Raw genomic sequence first — 21,868 nt, forward strand, 5'->3', positions numbered from 1 at the left:
TTTCTAACTTAACCCAAATATTCTAATAAATTAATAAATTAAAAATAGGAAATATGATTTTCAAATATTTACCTGTCAGGAAAATGATATATTATGTTTACTTATACAATTGTGAAATTTGAAATTACTTTTAAATTTTAATCTATTATTTTCTTGACATACTGCTCAGAATAAAAAATGTCAATTTATTGATTAACATCCACCTAACAATGGCACCCCACTCCAGTACTCTTGCCTGGAAAATCCCATGGATGGAGGACCCTGGTGGGCCACAGTCCATGGGGTCGCTAAGAGTCGGGCATGACTGAGCGACTTCACTTTCACTTTTATGCATTGGAGAAGGAAATGGCAACCCACTCCAGTGTTCTTGCCTGGAGAATCCCAGGGACGGGGGAGCCTGGTGCGCTGCCGTCTATGAGGTCACACAGAGTCGGACATGACTGAATTGATTTAGCAGCAGCAGCAGCAGCAACTAATCAGAAAACTCTATCTACCCTACTTCATCCCACTTTATTTGGAAAATTGGATTAGAACCTGATTTATAACTCAAAGACTTGGTTATAGAGATATCAATCATTAATTGAAAGTACCTTAGAAATAAGATCAATTTTTAATGAGGACATAAATGATTTGTCAAATCATGTTCCTAGATATTTCTGAAATATTCTGAGGAATAGGCTATTGTATTTATTAAGTTTAAAAAGGTATTACAGCATACATATCCCATATTCCTAGATTTATCCTGCTGCTCAAAGTCTTAATTTTTATACTTAACATTTAGAATTCAGATAATATGTTCTTTCCAAAAAATCAAAAGAAATGAAAAAATAAGGAAACCGGGTTTTGTATACCTGAATTTGTGTTAAGATCAAAATCCTCAGGATCTTTTCTCAAAGAAAAGAATTTACCTGTCATGCTCCATGATGATGACTATGGCTTTGATTTGCCCCATTGGTGAGTTTGCTACACTAGGACAGTAAATCAGCACAATTAATAATACTGATAAGTATATTGATTACATAGGAGATATATCATCTCACAAGTCAAATTTATGTAATTGAGAGTATCTAATTCACTTTTTTTATTTATTACTATAATAAAGAGGTATATTATGATGAAGTTTTTAGAGTTCTGAAATGAATATTATAAGAGAACTTTTATTCACAAAAGAAAAACATTGAATAATATTAAATATTAATAAATGCTTGAAGCATTTAGTAGGAAATATTGATAGCTAAATGATTCTATAAGAACAAGAAAAATATGAGTACATTAATAATATTAAAAGTATATTATAAGTAGAAATAAGTGCTAAAAATGAGGCCATAAATTTAAAACATCCAAAATATTGAGAATGTACAAATTCCAATGGGCTCAAATGTAGTTAGCTTAGAAATTGAAAGGAATATACCATTGCAAACTGTAGCACTGAGGCTCATCTAGACCTAGTCAAAGAATGAAATAACTGAGTTCATTTTCAAAAGTACCCTGCAGTCATTTGTTCATTCCTATATAGCATGGCATCACCTATACAAAGGACATGAACTTGGGTAAACTCTGAGAGATGGTGCAGGACAGGGAGGCCTGGCATCCTGCAGTCCATGGGGTCACGAAGAGTCAGACAAGGCTTGGCAACTGAACCAACAGTTATTAGACTGGCATGTCCTATGGAGCTGTGTATTTTTATCCCCATTGTGAAGCTAACTGTACAGCATAAAATTGGCGTGCTTAATCTATGTTAAAGTAAAGTGTTAGTTGCTCAGTCATGTTCAACTCTTTGCAACCCAATGGACAGTAGCTCACCAGGCTCCTCTGTCCAGGGAATTTTCCAGTCAAGGATTCTGGTGTGGGTAGCCATTCACTTCTCCAAGGGATCTTTTTGATCCATGGATTGAACCCTGGTCTCACCCATTGCAGGCAGATTCTTTACCATCTGAGCCACCAGGAAAGCTCAATACTTGATAATAACTGGATGATTGACATCAAAGTATTATGGTTTTACTATCATTTGTATTGTACAGGATTTTCTGAAACTACCTACAGACTTCTCTGTGCCACTAAAACTTATTTTTTTTCTCTCTCATGTCCCCTTGACTTTAATTTAGAAAAAAAAAAAAAAGGTTAGTTAATTCAATATAAGATATAAATGGCTAGGTTGAATTTAGTATGCCAATGTTTCAAGAGGAAAGAGGCCTTATTGTATATACCTTTCTATTCTCAAAGAAATTTGGTTCAAGTAGAAAATGGGGTGGTTGAAATAAATAGTTGATATTGTAGTTCTATGGACTGCAATGTATGAGTTACCAGCTGCATTCTAATCCACCAATGTCTGTCCATGTATCCATTTTTTGTCAAACTGGGATTGGTTGGTTCTCTCACTGAGTACTTTTATAATAATGGAATAAGTTTATAAGTGAAGTACTATTTATTATTTAACGATTGCTTACCTTTAAATGTTTGCTTTAATTTAAAAATACTTTTAAAGCACAAGTTCATTCTAACAAGGAATTTTCAAGATATTACGTATTCTACAATAAAATCAATTTATAAACTTACAATTGAACTTTAATTTACATAATGTGTGTTCCCTAAAGTAATCAAACATTTTTGAGCATTTCTTTAATCCATAAAGTCTAACTAATTCTATTTTTGCAGCTGGTTTGTTTTCAATATGCCAAATAACTTCCTGTAATTAAGCTTTTAAGCACTGGGTTATAGCTTTTAATTTGTTCTTTGAATTTACTATTAGTCAAAGAAGATAGCATATTCACTTAAGTACTCTAGAAAAAATATTATATACTGACTGAAAAATATTCTTCAGGAAAAAGGTGAATTTAAGTATATCTAAATGATTTTAAATGTTTATAGTTATTCAACTTATAAAGCTTTACAAGTTCCAAGCAGAGTGTCATGCTACATTAAAAGATTTTCTAACAAAGAAAATACTTATCTGAGTCATGATAGCATTCAAAGAACAAATACTGTAAATAAATATATAAGTGGAAAATTATCTTTAGATAAATTTTAATCTCCTTGAAGTTCTCTTTCATTTTTTCCCTAAATCTCAGAATAATGGCACAGAATGGGTTATGAATAATTTATTAGCTGGCAATTAAAGTCGATTGTTGTAACTACTCATGTTAGTAAACATTAAAAGTGAGATAAATCAAATAGTCAGGAGAAGGTTAAATACCTTTTGAAACACAAAATATATTTATCAACTCAACATTATGAATGTTATCTAATTTCTCCTCTGGCAAAACAGAAAACTATCAAATTTATTTTAAAATAAAGACTCAAAGACAGGCATTTAAGACTCTACTTTTTTTTTCCCAGTTACTTGAGCCGAATCATATAAACTCAGTTTTGGAAGAAACTGGTACTTATTTGTTAATGAAAATGAATACATGCATATATATGCAGAAACACTGATAACAGCTTACAAATATGTTTTAGTATGGTATTAAGTATTTTCTATGTATCTACTCATTTAACTAATACTATAAATTTATACATTAGGTATATTCTTCTTTTCCTATTTTCATATGAAGGAAATGAGACACAGTAGGGTAATTTACTCTATAACTCACAACGAAAATATATTTTTAAAAGGTTGGTTCTTCCTTATCTGGCACTGGATTTTTCACTTTCAGTGCTTTCATGCACTTCAGTGTTCAATGCAGCACTACAATAGCCAAGACATGGAAACAACCTAAATGTTCGCCAACAGATGGATGGATAAAGATGTGGTATATCTATATGAAGGAATATAATTCAGCCATAAAAAAATGAAACAATGCCATCTGCAGCAACATGGATGGACCAGGAGATTGTCATATTAAATAAGTAAGCCAGACAAAGACAAATACCATATGATATCACTTTTAAGTAGAACCTAAAATAAAAGAAAAAAAAAAGATACAAATGAATTTATATAGAAAACAGAAATAGACCCTCAGACATAGAAAACAAACTTAAGTTTACCAAAAGAGAGGAAGTGATAAATTAGAAGTTTTGGATTAACATTTACACACTACTGTATATAAAATAGATAACCAAGGAGACCTACTGTATAGTACAGGGAACTATATACTCAATACTTTGTAATGACCTATAAGGAGCTTCCCTTATGGCTCAGATGGTAAAGAATCTGCCTGCAATAAGGGAGTCCCAGGTTCGATCCCTAGATTGGAAAGATCCCCTGGAGAAGAGAATAACAATCCACCCCAGTGTTCTTGCCTAGAGAACTCCATGGACAGGGGAGGCTGGCAGACTTCAGTCTATGGGGCTGCAAAGAGTCAGACACGACTGAGTGACAACAATTTTACTTTCATAAGGAAAAAAAATCTGTGTGTGTGTGTATATATATATATATACACACACATATATATAACTGAATCAATTTGCTGTACACCTGAAACTAACACTACTTCGTAAATCAGCTATATTCAATTTTTTTTTTTAAAGGAAACAAAATCTTTCAGTGCTTCCTTAGAAATGAAAATTCCACAGGAATCTTTTGTGTCCCCTACTCTCCATCATAACACATAACATTTCATGGGAAACATGGTACGAACTTGATGTGAACCAGAACATTGCTTAATTAGCTGTTCTTTAAATCAAAAGGTTCTACATTAATAATACACTCATTCAATGTCTAAATAAATATTCTGGTCTGTTGGGTTTTCATGACAATTAAATAAGTGTTTCTCTGCTATTTGATTCATTTCTTAGTTGCATGTTGACTTGGATGAAGAAATCTTCAATTCTTTCTTTAAGGGAATATTAAGGAACACCCCCAAGTAAACTTACTAAACTTCAAAGTTTCAGAAAAAAGATGAAAATATGTTATTTGTGCTTATGCATGCTATTGCCATTGGTTTTCTGCTAACAAAAAATATGATTACTCTTTCCAGCCTGTTCTCTGTGATATAAAATTTAAACTATAATAGTAATAGTAAAAAGCATGAATAATAATTTGGTAATGCAATAGTTGATAAAATGTTAATTTTTTCTAGCAGGTGATGGTGGTGTCCAGTAAATCTCTGTGTTTTCTATTACTTTAATGCACACTACCTAAAATTCTTCCACTAGGGCATGTATTTCTTTGTATTTTCCTGAAGTCAGGTCATTGAAATACACTTTTCTTTTCTTGTGCTCCATATCAGAGTGTTGAGGAGTCAGTGCTACCTGTTAGCAGACTTCACCTAGCTGATGAAAGTTGGTATACAAATTCCAGCTTTCAGTTCTCAAGAAGGATAGATCTGAAATGTGTGTTCTATGCAATCAATTTTGTGGCTCACAGTAATAAGCAGCTCAGTAATAGCTTATTCCTTTCCCTTCTGTTTGTCTAACTTACTTCCTTATCCTCTTTTCCAATTACTTCCTCTTTTCCAATTACTTGCTTGCAGTTGAATCCTTGCCTCAGGGACTACTCCTAAGGGAGCCTCTATTATTAGCATCTTTAGATTAATCTAAAAACTTAACATTCAGTTTAGACATATTAGACTTAGATTATTAGACTTGCATGGAACAGTACATCTCACCTGTTTCTGATAGTCTGGGTAGATTCATAACTGCATAATCATGAAATATCTTTATATAACAAAGAATGCCTTAATCTGACTTTGCAAGAATGACAGTTTCCATGATAATGTTAAAATAAATAATTTTTAATAAATAAAGAATTTTATAAATATCATAGTACCTAAAAAAAACTCACAATCTTGCTTATATTTCTGTTTCAAAGGAATTCAGTAATGTGTATATGTATGTATTTAGTGATATTTCATTCAGTTTTTTGGTTCATTTTTTAATCTATAGAATTTTAAAATTTATTCACTGATCTCTGTTGCTTAACATTTTCTCTTGGTATTTCACAGAAAAGACTGAAAAGTGACACTAGGAAGTTATTAGCTCTGATACACATTTTTATGATCCTTACTTTTCTCCACACACACTGTAATACAAGGACTGCATAAAATAAGTATTATATGATAGGCTATATGTATTATATACATAATCTACTGGATCCTGATATAGACCTACAAAGTAAGTGTTGTAATTATTGTTTGGTTTTTAGTTGCTAAGTCATGTCCAACACTTTTGCCACACATTCTTGTCAATTTTGACAAGGATACTGGAGTGGATTCACATTTCCCTACTCCAGGGGATCTTCCTGATCCAGAGATTGAACCTGCATCTTCTGCTTGGCAGGCAGATTCTTTACCACTTGGGCTAGGAAGCCCAAGTTTGTAACAGGACAGACAAAATCTGACACCATCTTAGATTTATTTCTTTTACTTTAACCTTTATGTTCTACTGCTTTTGCTACAAGTTAATAACTAAAAGAATGGTACCTATAGCCTGAAACATACAGGATAGTCCATTGTCAAGGCTCCAAACTTTTGCTTTTTCTCTTCATGTAGAGATAAAAAGTTGCCAAACAGAGAATAACATTTGTGTTGTTGGTTTATAGGAACACTAAAATCAGACCTAAGTAGACAAATGTTAGAACAAAGGATTCTGGCATCAAGAAGTTTGAAACAACCAACCACATTTCCTTCCATTTTACTATAAAAGAAACCTGAAATCTAACTCTGGTAAGATGGTTCTTTGGGACACTAATCCACCATTTCCTCAATCTCTTGGTTTTCTGGATAAAACTATGCATAAATTGATTGCCCCAACCACTTGTTGCTTGACACTATCACTTGCCCCAACAATTCATCTCTCTCAATTTTTGTTATCATGTGAGAAGCAGTAAAATTTAGACTCAGCAATAATATTATCATTTCTATTTTATTGGCTAGGATACTGAACCTGAAAACATTGTGCAATTTGTCGAAAATATACACTCACATACACACAATCATGTTTTTTATTGTGTTATAATCAATTTAACATAAATTTTACCATTTTAACCTTTTTTTTTTTTTGCTAAATGATCCCCTTTATACTCATGGTATTAAAATCAAGTATCAAATGAAAATGTGATGTAGATTGAAGTATAATTCTGTGGCAACTTACAACAAGGTCTACAGTTTTTAATTTTATTATTTCTTATGAAACCTATTTTTTCATGATTTCCTATGGAATTTTAGTCCTGATTTGAAGTGAACTCAATATTTTTTTTATTTCTTATATAATGCAAAATGATCAAAATAAACCTATTTCCATCTGTCACCATAAAAAGTTATTACACTGATATTGACTATATTCCCTATGATGTACATTACATTCTCATGATATTCATTTTGTAACTGAAAGCTGGTACTTCTTGTTTTCCTCACCTATTTAACTCATCCTCCCAATTTAATCCTCTCTGGCAACTAGCAGATTGTTTTCTGTGTCTGAGTCTGATTCTATTTTCATGTATTTGTTCGTTCTGATTTGGCTTTATATTCCACATGTGAAATCATATGGTATTTATCTTTCTCTGTCTGACTTATTTTACCTAATTTACTTAACCTATTGATTCACTCATTTTGTCACAAATGGCAAGATTTCATTCTTTTTTATGACTGAGTATACTCTGAGAGATAGTGGAGGACAAAAGAGGCTGATGTGCTGTGCTGCAGTCCATGGGGTTGAAAGAATTGTAAATGACTCAATGACTGAGTAACAACAACAATATTCCATTATATATATATATATATATATATATATATATATATATACACTTATCCATAAGCATATATAGATAGATCAATATATAAATATATATATTTAATTTATTTATCAATGAACACTCAGGTTGCTTCTATATCTTGACCACTGTAAATAATGCTTCAATGAACATAAGGGTACATACAACGTTTTGAATCACTGAGTTAACCGTTTTTCTTTCTTTAAGTAAAAACCCAGAAGTAGAATTGGTAGGGTACATGGTTATTGTATTTTTAATTTTTTAAGAGTCCATCATCAAATATTCCATAATAACTGCAATAATTTACATTTCTTACCAACATTACACAAGTTTCTAATTTTACCACATCCTCACTAACACTTGTTATTTGTTGTTTTTTGATAATTGCCATTGGGCCAAGTATGAGGTAATATCTCCTTGTGTTTTTGATTTGCATTTCCCTGATGATTGGTAATGTTGAACACGTTTTCTTATCTGCATTTTTTTTTTTTTTTTTGAAAAGTCTCTATTCAGGACCTCTGTCCATTTTTAAGTTTTTTTATGTTGAGTTGTATTAATTCTTGGTATATTTTGGACATCAACCCCTTATTGACGATACCATCTGCAAGTATCGTCTCCCATTCAGGAAACTGCCTGACTAGTTTGTTGATAGTTTCATTCACTGTACAAAACCTTTTTACCTTGATGTGGTTTCATTTGTTTTGTTTTGCTTTGGTTTTGTTTCCTTTGCTGGAGGAAAAATATTTAAAATTTTGATAAGAGCAATGTCAAATAGTGCTCTGACTATGTTTTCTTCTTGAAATTTTATGATTTCAAAAGTTACATTTAAGTCTTTGGCGTGAGAAAGTAGTTCAGTTTGATAATTTTGCATGTAGCTCTCCATTATTCACAACCCTATTTATTGAAGAGACTTTCTTTTCCCCATTGTATATTCTTGTCTCTTTTGTCATAGACTAATTAGCCATATAAGTGTGAATTTATTTCTGGGTTCTCAACTGTATTACATTGATCAATGTGTCTGTTTTTGTGCAACTACCATGCTGTTTTGATTACTATAGCTTTAGGACATAGCTTGAAGTTAGGAAACATGACACTTCCAGGTTGATTCTTCTTCCTCAAGATTGTTTTGGTTATTTGGGTTCTTTTGTGTTTCCATACCAAATTTTACAATTATTTGTTTTAGTTATTTTTAAAATGACATTGGTATTTTAATAGGATTTGCAATTGAACCTATAGATTGCCTTGGGGAGTATGATCATTTCAACAATATTAATTCTTCCAATACATGAGAACAGTATATCTATTCTTTTGCTTGTGTTCTGATATTCATCACTTGTGTAAAGAAATATGACAGATGTCTGTATATATATATATATTCTGTATATTAATTTCTATTTTTTCATTTTTTATTTTGTTTGTTTGGGTTCTCTTTCTTTTCTTCTTTGTAAGTTTGGCTAGAAGCCTGGCAACTGTATTTATCTTTTAAAAAATCAACTCTTGGTTTCATTGATTTTTTCTACTTTTTAAATTTCCATTTTATTTATTTCCTCTCTAATCTTTATTATTTCCTTCCTTCTGCTTAGACCTTGTTTGTTCTTTTTACTAATTCTTCTAGATGGTAAGTTTGGTTATTTATTTGAGATTTTTTGTTCCTTTTTGTTCTTTCTTTTTTTCTTTTCTTTTTTTTTTTGAGGAAGGTCTATACCACTATGAACTTCCCTCTTGCTGCATCATACAGAATTTTTTATGGCTGTGTTTTCAAAATATCTTTTATATATCCTGGGAAACAAACAAACAAAAAAGATGTTATTCTTTTTATTATGTTATTCACTTTAATCTGATGGTAGGAAAACAAACCCACAATGTCTCTGAAGTATATTATACTTATATTTTAATGGTATTAGTACATCTACATTGTTGCAAAAATGTCACCACAATTTTCAGAAATTTTTCATTATTCCTAACAGAACCCTGTATTAGTGAAACAATATGGTCTCATTTCTCTTTCCCTTCAGACTCTGGTAACCTTTATTTTGTTTCTCTATGAATTTGCATAGTCTATATAGTTAATATAATTACAATCATACAATATTTTTCCTTGTGTGTCTGGCTTATGCCATTTACCATAAAGTTACCAGATTATTTCATGTTGTAGAATGTATGTATGAGGATTTCTCTCTTTTTATGTCTGCATAATATTCCATTGTATGTATATACACACACAATATGTAGTGTAGAAGACCCAAGGTGATTTATCCAATTTATTGATGTCTGCTAAATGTGTATAATAGCAATGGAGATACTATATAAATACAGAAGAATGAGGTAAAAAATCATTTCTATATTATATCCAAAGCATAAAAACACATATCCTAAAATAGATGGATCTTTATAACTATGTATTCATTTCATTCTCTTCATTAAAATACTATAAGGAATTACCTTGCAATTATAATTTCTTCATACTTTGCCTACCATGATTTTCACATTAAAATTAAAATTCATAAATAATATTACAAAAGATTGAAAACTAATCCATAAACTTTGTAAGAAAATGGAATATGTCTATCAGATGAACCCTAGTATCTCTATAGCAAGACCAAGCACAAAGTTGGCACCCAAAATAGTATCTTGAATGCATAAATGAAAGAATGCTCATTGTAAATATTTTTGTGACTTTAATATAGTTACAAATGTACAGATAAGTTATAAGAAGAGTGCAAATAAGTCCTATACACTCCCTAAGTAGATTAATAATTAGTCGATCAAAGATACGTTGCTCCATTTATTTTATCTTTAGTTTTCACTCTTGGTGATTGAATTTCTTCTCTTCTTTGATCTTTATTTTCTTTCTGAATCATTTAACCATAAATTGAAGATAATACTGTGTTCTTAAGTTCCAAATACTTCAACTTTTTTTAAAGAACAAAAGGTTCTTTTTCATAACTGTAGTACAATGATCAGAATCAGAGATTTACAGTAAAATACTTACCTAATCCACCTTAGACAGTCAAATTTAATTAATTTTTGCAGTAATGTTCATGGCAACTATATTTTCCATGTCCACAATTTAACCTAGTATCCCACATCGTATTTAGTTAATCTGTCTCTTTAGCCTTTATTCTGGTTTATTTTCTCATCCTATCCTTGTCTTCTATGACCTTTAAATTTTCTGGAATACAGACCAGTCATTTTTTAAATATCATCCAAATCTGGTTTGTCTCATATTTCTTCAAAATATTCAGAATATTCATTTTTGGCAGGAATATTACAATTTTAACAAGACTAAAACTATAATCCATTTTTATCATTGCAATCTTACTTATGTACTCTAGTTGTTTTACCTTCTTCCCATAGAAAAACTTCAGTCTTAATTTCAACTGTCCTTCTGACTATTCCATGCCTTTACTTCTGTCGCTAAATATGATGGACAAAAATATCTCACAAATTATGGTAAATGATGTTCTTTATTTTCATGTTTCATATATAATGTGTAAAATTATGTTATATTTTCCTTATATTTTAAGACAGAGTTTGGTTTTCTAGTCCTGCGCTAACCAATATGGTAGCCAAAATCTGTTGGATCATAGAAAAAGCAAGAAAATTAAAGAAAAACATCAACTTCTGATTCATTGACTATGCTAAAGTCTTTTACTGTGTGGATCACAACAAACTGTGGAAAATTCTTAACAAGATGGGAATGTCAGATCAGCTTATTTGCCTCCAGAGAAACCTGCACACAGATCAAGAAGCAACAGTTAGAATCTGACATGGAACAATGGACTGGTTCCAAACTGGAAAAGGAGTACCTCAAGGCTGTATACTGTCACCCTGTTTATTCAGTTTATATGCAGAGTACATCATGCAAAATGTGGGCTGGATGAAGCACAAGCTGGAAGAAATACCAATAACCTCATATATGCAAATGACACCACCCTTATGGCAGAAAGCAAAGAGGAACTAGAGAGCCCTGATAAAGGTGAAAGAGGGGAGTGAAAAAGGTGGCTTAAAACACAACATTCAGAAACTAAGATTATGGCATCCAGTCCCATCACTTTATGGCAAATAGATGGGGAAACAATGGAAACAGCAACAGACTTTATTTTCTTGGGCTCCAAAATCACTTTAGATAGTGACTGCAGCTATGAAATTAAAAGATGCTTGCTCCTTGGATGAAAGATATGACCAAACTAGACAGCACATTAAAAAGCAGAGACATGACTTTGCCGACAAAGGCTCATCTAGTCAAAGCCATGGTTTTTCCAGTGGTCTTGTATGGGTGTAAGAGCTGGACCATAAAGAAGGCTGAGGACTGAAGAATTGATGCTTTTGAACTGTGGTGTTGGAGAAGACTCTTGAGAGTCCCTTGGACTGCAAGATCAAATCAGTCATTCCTAAAGGAAATCAACCTTGAATATACATTGGAAAGACTGGTGCTAAAGATGAAACTGCTATACTTTGGCCACTTGATGCAAAGAGCCGACTCATTAGAAAAGACCCTGATACTGGGAAATATTGAAGGCAGGAGGCAAAGAGGATGACAGGGGATGTGATGGTTTGATGGCACCATCGACTCAATGGAAATGAGTTTAAGCTAGCTCCAGGAGTTCATAAAGGACTGGGAAGCCTGGCGTATTGCAGCCCATGTGAGGCAAATAGTCGGACACAACTGGCTGAACAACAACAACAAGCTACATGTTGATCATTTGAAATGTGACTCAAGAGACTGAGGAACTGAATTTTAAAATTCACTCAAGTTTTATTTTAAATTTGTCCATTAAAACTGATTGTCAATTCAGTTACTTGAAAACTTTGAAGTACATTTGAAACAACTCACGTGTGTAAATCTACTCTTTCAACTATAAGTTTTATTACTTATAAATGCAAATTAGGTTTTTATTATGAAATTCAGCATTTGAATTGAGTGGTGCTATAAATGTAAAATACACACTAACTTTGGAAGACTTTGTACCAAAAGGAAAAAAAAAAAAAAAAGGCATGAAGAAAACCACATTGATTGTTTTATATTGATTATATTTTTAAATAGTAATGTTTTTGGTAAATCAGGATAAATAAAATATATAATAAAATTAATTTCAGCTGTTGGTTTTTAATTTTGTTTTCATTGTTAGTTTCAGAATATTTAAACTTACATATGTGGCTCATTGAATTTCTGTTGGACAGTACTCTCTAGATCCTCTAACCATGATCTCAGTGCACAAGAAATATTGGTAAGAACTGCGAAATATGCATAGAATGTTCAGGGTATGCATGAGGAGAGATTAACTCAGAGTAATGGCAAAACATTTCTTCAATTCACATTGAGAAACAGTTGTGGACAACTAAAGAGAAAAAGATTAATGTGATGATGCATTATTCTTTCATTCAGCAAATATTTTGAGAAATTTATATTATGTAAGATACTGAGTGACTGAACTGAACTGAAGATACAGGATGGGCTTCCCAGGTGGCGCTAGTGGAAAAAAACCTGCCTACCAATCCAGGAGACTTAAGAGATTTGGGTTGATCCCTGGGTCAGGAAGATTCCCTGGAGAAGGGCATGGCAACCCACTTCAGTATTCTTGCTTGGAGAATCCCCATGGACAGAGATGTCTCACGGGCTATAGCATACAGGGTCTCAAAGACTTGGACAAGACACAGCCAACTTAGCAGACATGCATGCAGGAAACTGGGTACACAAGTATAAATTTGGCAAGGTGTGCTTTTAAAACACATTCAGTATCTGCTCTTTCTTGTACTACAGTTAAAACACAGCCCCTCAGTCACCACCACCTCTTCTCTATTGGATTATGGTAATTGGTTTTTTTTTTTTAATTTTAATTGGAGGTTAATTGTTTTTTAATTTATATCCATGCTTATCTCTACAATATTTCTCTCACCACCACCACTACCAACACACACACACACACACACACACACACACACACATTTAGGGTCTATTTTGAAAACACTGAATCTCCAGTGATCCATTTGAAAAACAATACAAAAGCATTTCACCATGAAGTAAATATTTCAAAATATTACTTCTTTTAAAACTGGAAGAAAGTCAGATATCATGGTACAAATACTTAAGTTATAGCTTTTTGTAAGTTAAATGTTAATGTCAGCATTTCATCAAGACGATAGCATTAAAAACATAATTATAGTGCCTCTGTTGTTAACTAATGCAGATGCATATTTGTTTTGCAAGATCCTTAGAGGAAATTAAGTTATTGTATTACAAATTTCTACAAGTTAATTAAAGTCTTATTTTGATGATATATTTGAGATGTAATAATTGAGTAAAAAAGTGAATGACAAGAAATAAACATTAATTTTGAAGTGCAAACTGATGACAGTGACTAAGTGACTAAAAGGTAAAAATGTTTGTGTAGTTCTATATAACACATTAAGCATCAATGATCAAACATAAAATACTCAGATATAAATATTATCTAAATTTAAATATATTGGGAATATTTTCAACATTCTGTATTTATAAAGGTTTCTTTAAAGTCTATAGATATTTTCATTAACAGGAAGCATACTATTTTCAAGGTACAGAAGACAAGCTGAAGTTTATGTCTAACTTTAAAGAAACAAAGAACTAATAATGGGCTATAAGGTTATGGTAATGATAAGAAATGGAAACCTATGAAAAAGAAGTTTAGTTAATGTAAAACTTACAGAGGAAGTCATAGAATGAATTAATTTTAACATTATATTAATGTGCCTAATTTCACACATATGTATATCAAATGTGTTCATGTGTGTGTGTGTGTGTGTGTGTGTATATGTAGTTCAGTTCAGTTCAGTTGGTCAGTCGTCTGACTCTGTGACTCCATGGACGGCAACACACCAGGTTTCCCTATCTATCACAAACTCCCGGAGTTTACTCAAACTCATGTTCATTGAGTCAATGATAGCATCCAAACATTTCATCCTCTGTCATCCCCTTCTCCTCTCACCTTGAATCTTTCCAAGAATTGGGGTCTTTTCAAATGAGACAGTTTTTCCCAACAGGTGGTTCCCAACAGCTTCAACATTAGCTCTTCCAATGAGTATTCAGGACTGATCCCTATAGGATGGACTGGTTGGATCTCCTTGCAATCCAAAGGACTCTCAAGAGTCTTCTCCAACACCACAGTTCAAAGGCATCAATTCTTTGGCACTCTGCTTTCTTTATAGTCCAAGTCTCACATCCATACAAGACTACTGGAAAAACCATAGATGGACTAGATGTCTTTGTTGACAAAGTAATCTCTCTGCTTTTTTATATGCTGTCTAGGTTGGTCATATATTTCCTTCCAAGGAGTAAGCATCTTTGATATGGCTGCAGTTAACATCTTCAGTGATTTTGGAGCCCCAAAAAATAAAGTCTGCCACTGTTTCCACTGTTTCCCCATTTATTTGCCCAAAGTGATGGGACCAGATGCCATGATCTTTGTTTCCTGAAAGTTGAGCTTTAAGCCAACTTTTTCACTCTCCTTTTTCACTTTCATCTTTAGTTCTTCTTCACTTTCTGCCATAATGGTGGTGTCATCTGCATATCTGAGGTTATTGATATTTCTCCCGGCAATCTTGATTACAGCTTGTGCTTCCTTCAGCCCCACATTTCTCATGGTATACTCCACATATAAGTTAAATAAACAGGGTGATAATATACAGCCTTGATATATTCCTTTTCAAATTTGAATCAGTCTGTTGTTCCATGTGCAGTTCTAACTGTTGCTTCCTGACCTACATACAGGTTTCTCAAGAGGTAGGTCAGGTGGTCTGGCATTCCCATCTCTTTCAGAATTTTCCACAGTTTGTTGTGATCCACACAGTCAAAAGCTTTGGCATAATCAATAAAGGAGAAATAGATGTTTTTCTGGAACTCTCTTGCCTTTTTGATGATTCAATGGATGTTGGCAATTTGATATCTGGTCCCTCTGCCCTTTCTAAAACCACCTGGAATGTTTGGAAGTTCACGGTTCATATACTGTTGAAGCCTGGCTTGGAGAATTTTGAATATTACTTTACTAGCATGTGAGATGAGTGTCATTGTGGGGTAGTTTGAATGGTCTTTGGCATTGCCTTTCTTTGTGATTGCAATGAAAACTGACCTTGGCCAGTCCTGTGGCCACTGCTGAGTTTTCCTATTGAGTTCAGCACTTTCACAGCATCATCTTTCAGGATTTGAAATAGCTCAACTGGAATTCCATCACCTCCACTAGCTTTGTTCATAGTGATACTTTCTAACGCCCATTTGACTTCACATTCTAGAATGTCTGGCTCTAGGTGAGTGATCACACCATCATGATTATCTTGGTTGTGAAAATCTTTTTTGTTCAGTTTTTCCATGTATTCTTACAACCTCTTCTTAATATATTCTATTTTTGTCCTTTTTTTGAGGCCATTTTTGTCCTTTATTGAGGCCTTCTTTGCATAAAATGCTCCCTTGATATTTCCAAATTTTTTTTAAGAGATCTCTTTTCTTTCCCATTCTATTGGTTTCCTCTGTTTCTTTGGACTGATCACTGAGGAAGGCTCCCTTATCTCCCCTTGCTCTTCTTTGGAACTCTGCATTCAAATAGGTATATCTTTCCTCTTCTCCTTTGCTTTTCGCTTCTCTTCATTTCATAGCTATTTGTAAGGCCTCCTCAAACAGCCGTTTTGCTTTTTGCATTCTTTTTCTTAGAGATGGTCTTGCTCCCTTTCTCCTGTACAATGTCACAAATTTCTGCCCATAGTTCATCAGGCTCTCTGTCTATCAGATCTAGTCCCTTAAATCTATTTCTCACTTCCACTGTATGATCCTAAGGGATTCAATTTAGGTCATACCTGAATGGTCTAGTGGTTTTCCCTGCTTTCTTCAATTTAAGTCTGAATTTGGCAATAAGGAGTTCATGATCTGAGCCACTGTCAGCTCCCAATATTGCTGACTGTATAGAGCTTCTCCATCTTTGGCTGCATAGAATATGATCAATCAATCGTCAGTATTGACCATCTGGTGATGTCCATGTGTAGAGTCTTCTCTTGTGTTGTTGGAAGAGGATGTTTGCTATAACCAGTACATTCTCTTGACACAACTCTATTAGCCTGTGCCCTGGTTAATTCTATACTCCAAGGCCAAATTTGCCTGTTACTCCAGTTGTCTCTTGATTTCCTACTTTTGCATTTCAGCCCCCTATGATGAAAAGAGCATCTTCTTTGGGTGTTAAGTCTAGAAGGTCTTGTAGGTCTTCATAGAACTGTTCAACTTCAGCTTCTTCAGCATTACTGGTTGGGGCATAGACTTGGATTACTGTAATATTGAATGGTTTGTCTTGGAAACCAACAGAGATCATTCTGTCATTTTTGAGACTTCATCCAAGTAATGCATTTTGGACTCTTTTGTTGACTATGATGGCTACTCCATTTCTTCTAAGGCATTCCTGACCACGGTAGTAGGTATAATGGTCATCCTAGTTAAATTCATCCATTCCAGTCCATTTTAGTTTACTGATTCCTAAAATGTTGATGTTCACTCTTGCCATCTCATTTTACCCCTTCCAATCTGCCTTGATTCATAGACCTACCATTTTAGGTTCTTGTGCAATATTGCTCTTTACAGCATAGGAACTTGCTTCCATCACCAGTCACATCTATAACTGGATATATATGTATATATATATATATATTTTTTTTTTTTTGAGGGGGGTGTTGTTTTTGTTTGGCTCCATCTCTTCATTCTTTCTGGAGTTATTTCTCCACTGATCTCCAGTAGCATATTGGGCACCTACCGACCTGGGGAGTTCATCTTTCACTGTCCTATCTTTTTGCCTTTTCATACTGTTCATGGGGTTCTTAAGGCAAGAATACTGAAGTGGTTTGCCATTCCCTTCTCCAGTGGACCACATTTTGTCAGGTTATAGATATATATAGTTATAGATATATATAGATAGATAAATAATCACCACTCAAATTATTAGCTTCTAAAAATCTTCTTTTTATATCTCTTCTAATCCCTTTCCCCATTTCATAGGGTTACAATTACTTTGACTTATAACAACATAGATTAGCTTTGCTTATTTTTATATTGGATAAAAATTGATTAGCACGTACTTTTTTGAAAAATGCACAGTTCTTTCATTCAACATTTAATTATTAATTTCAACATAATGTTGCTGTATAGTGTTCTGTCCTTTAAATACATTACAATTTATTTATCCATTCAAACACCAGTGGATGTTTGGCCAATTTCCAGGTTAGTGGCGTCTGTAAATAGGGGTACTATAAACACTCTAGTTCATATTTATGTGCATATACTATATATATATATATATATATATATATTCACACACATATATGTGTGTGTGTGTATACACACATTTATAATGCTTGGGGCTTCCCTTGAGGCTCAGCTGGTAAAGAATCCACCTGCCATGTGGGAGTATTAGGTTCTATCCCTGGGTCAGGAAGATCCCCTGTAGAAGGGAAAGGCTACCCACTCCAGTATTCTGGCTTGGATAATTCCATGAGCTATATAGTCCATGGGGTCACAAAGAGTTGGACACAACTGAGTGACTTTCATAATAATGCTATTAGGCATATTACCAGGGTTGTATATTTGATAAGACAACTCTCATGAGTCCTATTGATTGTAGTTGGTGGGATAGTAGAATCTACGCAATAATTAATTATTGGGAATCATTTAGAAGGGTATCAGCAAATATGTAGTAAATGCTTATTATTAGTAGTAGAAGTAGTATGTCAAATTATCAGAACAAATGTCTTTTTGCAATATGGCAAAGAGGTTAAATATTTGAACTCTAGACATAAATAGACCTCAGTCAGACTCTTTACTGTGTCACTTCCAAGATGAGTGATGTTTAAGTAAAATATTTAATAATTGTCATTTTCCTTACCTCACTGAAAAATTTACAAAACATAGATTGTTGTGAATGATGATGAAGAAATTAAATGTAAAGACTTAGCACAGCAATATTTGGAATGGATATTCAATAATTATTAGTATTTATTAGTACATTATGTAATTAATAGAGCAGCTAAGATTATTACATTTACTAACACTGTCTTTGTAATGTAAGGAGTTTGAACAGAGGCTATGCTTAATATTTTACTTCTATCTCTGAACACAGGATGTGTTGTCCAAGAAACCATCTATCTCTTAGCAAATCAATGTCTCAGTTCCCTTCTAACTTGGAACTTTTTCAGAGGCCATACTGGATCCTTTTGAACTTCTGGATGAGATGGTAATATCCAGGTACCAGAGAGTTAATATAAAGTGACTAGAGTCAAGAATAATCTTATTTGTTTGACTTTAAAATGCCTGAAAGACAAGGTTGCTTATCATGCTAAAATTAATATGAAGTAAGTCTGAAAGTAGAGACTCAAAACACTCAGCATTACTGAGAAGTATATCCCAGGGCTTATAAGCTAATTAAAATTCTGCTTAAACTTATATTTCAAATGACTATATTTAAACTAAATTCACTTGAAACAAAGAGGCATAATTCTTTGTTTAACTAAAGCTCACTGTTGCATTTTATCAAGGAAACATCCATAATGTGATGTTCTTTAGAACAAATCCCTGGGTTTTATTAAGGAACTAAAAATACCAATATATGTGACAGTGGATTTTCTAAGAGAAAGGGATTTTTTCTTTCTCCTTTACACTAATGAAAAATGAGGCATATATATTTCTTGAAGGAATCTGTGTGGAAAAAATAAACACCACTTCTAGAGCATATCTTATTTCTATAGCTGCCAAATCTTTCTATCAGCTTTCTCTCTGACAGAAATGCAGCTATTCCTAAATAAGGTTGGTTTTTAACTAAACATTCTGTCTTTGCAAGTGAAAAATGAGCCTATAGGAATATATTTATATCAACACACCAGAATTTTCTTTCTAAAATCTGTTACTAATGATTGATTGTTTGCACTAATCTTGTATACAAGGGTTAAGTAAGAGCTATTACAATATATTAGGCACAGACACTATGCTAATAATGGTTTTTGAAAGCACACAGGACATTCAAAAATGTCATAAAGAAGCTAGCAGTTCGTGCATGGATTTCCAAGTCTCAAATAGTTTTATTTTAATTAATTTAACCCTACTTAAAGATAACTACAGAATGAAGGGACATGTCCACATTTTAGGAGGTATGCAATGTATGTCATGATCTTTTCTTAATGAATCCCTTAAGAATGGACCTGTTCTAAGAAATGTAATGCCTGTTTTTTATTATAGTTTGTCCAACGTTAATGAGAAATTCTATAGGGAATATTTACCTCTTAAAATAATAATAACCTATGACAACTATATTTCTTTGTTAAACAATAAAACCTAAAAGTTTTCCAATAATCCAATTCATTACTAAAAAAAAAAAAAAGCATCACAAAAAATATTTCTTAAGGCTTACCACTAACTTTAAAAGATTTGAAAGTTGAGTAAATATAACATGAAAGATCCCTTATGCATATGTGAGATTCTCTATACTACATATTCTTCCTTCCTGGTCTTGTGTCCTAGTTAAATACTGCTTAGAGTAGATTTGAGAAGTGATCATATCTAAGGCCCAAATTTCCTATTTCTATGGCTCAGAGACTCTTAGAAAAAATAACATTTGACCCTTTCATCTTTTTTTTTTTTTTTTAATACAAATTTACCCTTCCATCTCGGAGAAGGCAATGGCACCCCACTCCAGTACTCTAGCCTGGAAAATACCATAGATGGAGGAGCCTGGTAGGCTGCATGCAGTCCATGGGGTCACCAAGAGTTGGACGGGACTGAGCGACTTCACTTTCACTTTTCACTTTCATGCATTGCAGAAGGAAATGGCAACCCACTCTAGTGCTCTTGCCTGGAGAATCCCAGGGATGGAGGAGCCTGGTGGGCTGCTGTCTCTGGGGTTGCACAGAGTCAGACACGACTGAAGTGACTTAGTAGTATAGTAGTACCCTTCCATCTTAATTCACAAGTGAATCCCAAGGAACCTAAACATCACCTCATCAAACTTCAGTAAATGTAAAGTTCAAAATATTCCTTTTTCTCCCGCCCTCCCACTCATGGAATATTTTCAGTTTTAGGCTTTATTTGTTTATTCATTTGTTCATTCATTCATTCATTTTTCCCACCAACTCAACAGGTCATCAGGAAGCTCCTCTATCCAACACAGACAACACTGGAAAGGAGAACTGCAAGGAGAAGAACCTAATGTTTTATGACCTTCCTCATCTAAACTGAACTGTCACATGCAAAGAAGAATTAAGACTAACGTACAGTATTGTAAAGTAAAAAACAAATAATAATTAAAAAAAGAATTAATGTAAAAAATAGGAAAAATGCTAAAAAAACAAACAAACAAACAAAAAAGACTAATGTACAATTTAGAGCTAAAGTTAGCAAAAATAGTCTCTTGTTTAAAAAACAGTGAAAAAGAGGCTCTTTCAAAGGAGAGATTACTTGAGGTTTTTGTGGCCTAAAAATGTATATACTTGGAGAAGGAAATGGCAATCCACTCCAGGACTATTGCCTGGAAAATCACATGGACAGAGGAGCCTGGTAGGCTACAGCCCATGGGGTTGCAAAGAGTTGGACACGGCTGAGTGACTTCACTTTCTTTCTTCCACTTTCAATGTATATACTAAATAATTTCTCTCTGATAATGTGTTGCTTCACATGGACAATAACTTAATCTGTGTAAGCCATATATAATCTGATAATACAATTTAAATCTTCCTCACAGACATCATTTCAGCTCAATTCAGTCACTCACTTGTGTTTAACTCTTGCAACCCCATGGACTGCAGTATGCCAGGCTTTCCTGTCCATCACCAACTCCCAGAGTTTACTCAAACTCATGTCCATTGAGTCCGTGATGCCATCCAACCATCTTATCCTCTATCATCCCCTTCTCCTCCTGCTTTCAATCTTTCCCAGCATCAGGGTCTTTTCCGGTAAGTCAGTTCTTCACATCACATGGCCAAAGTATTGGAGTTTCAGCTTCAGCATCAGTCCTTCCAATGAATATTCAGGACTGATTTCCTTTAGGATTGACTGGTTTGATCTTCTTGCAGCCCAAGGGACTCTCAAGAATCTTCTCCAACACCACAGTTCAAAAGCATCAGTTCTTCGGTGCTCACCTTTCTTTATAGCCCAACTCTCACATCCATATATGACTACTGGAAAAACCATAGCTTTGGATAGAACTTTGTTGGCAAAGTGATGTC

This window comes from Bos indicus x Bos taurus, chromosome 15, assembly GCF_003369695.1.
Source record: "Bos indicus x Bos taurus breed Angus x Brahman F1 hybrid chromosome 15, Bos_hybrid_MaternalHap_v2.0, whole genome shotgun sequence".
Classification (NCBI taxonomy): Eukaryota; Metazoa; Chordata; class Mammalia; order Artiodactyla; family Bovidae; genus Bos; species Bos indicus x Bos taurus.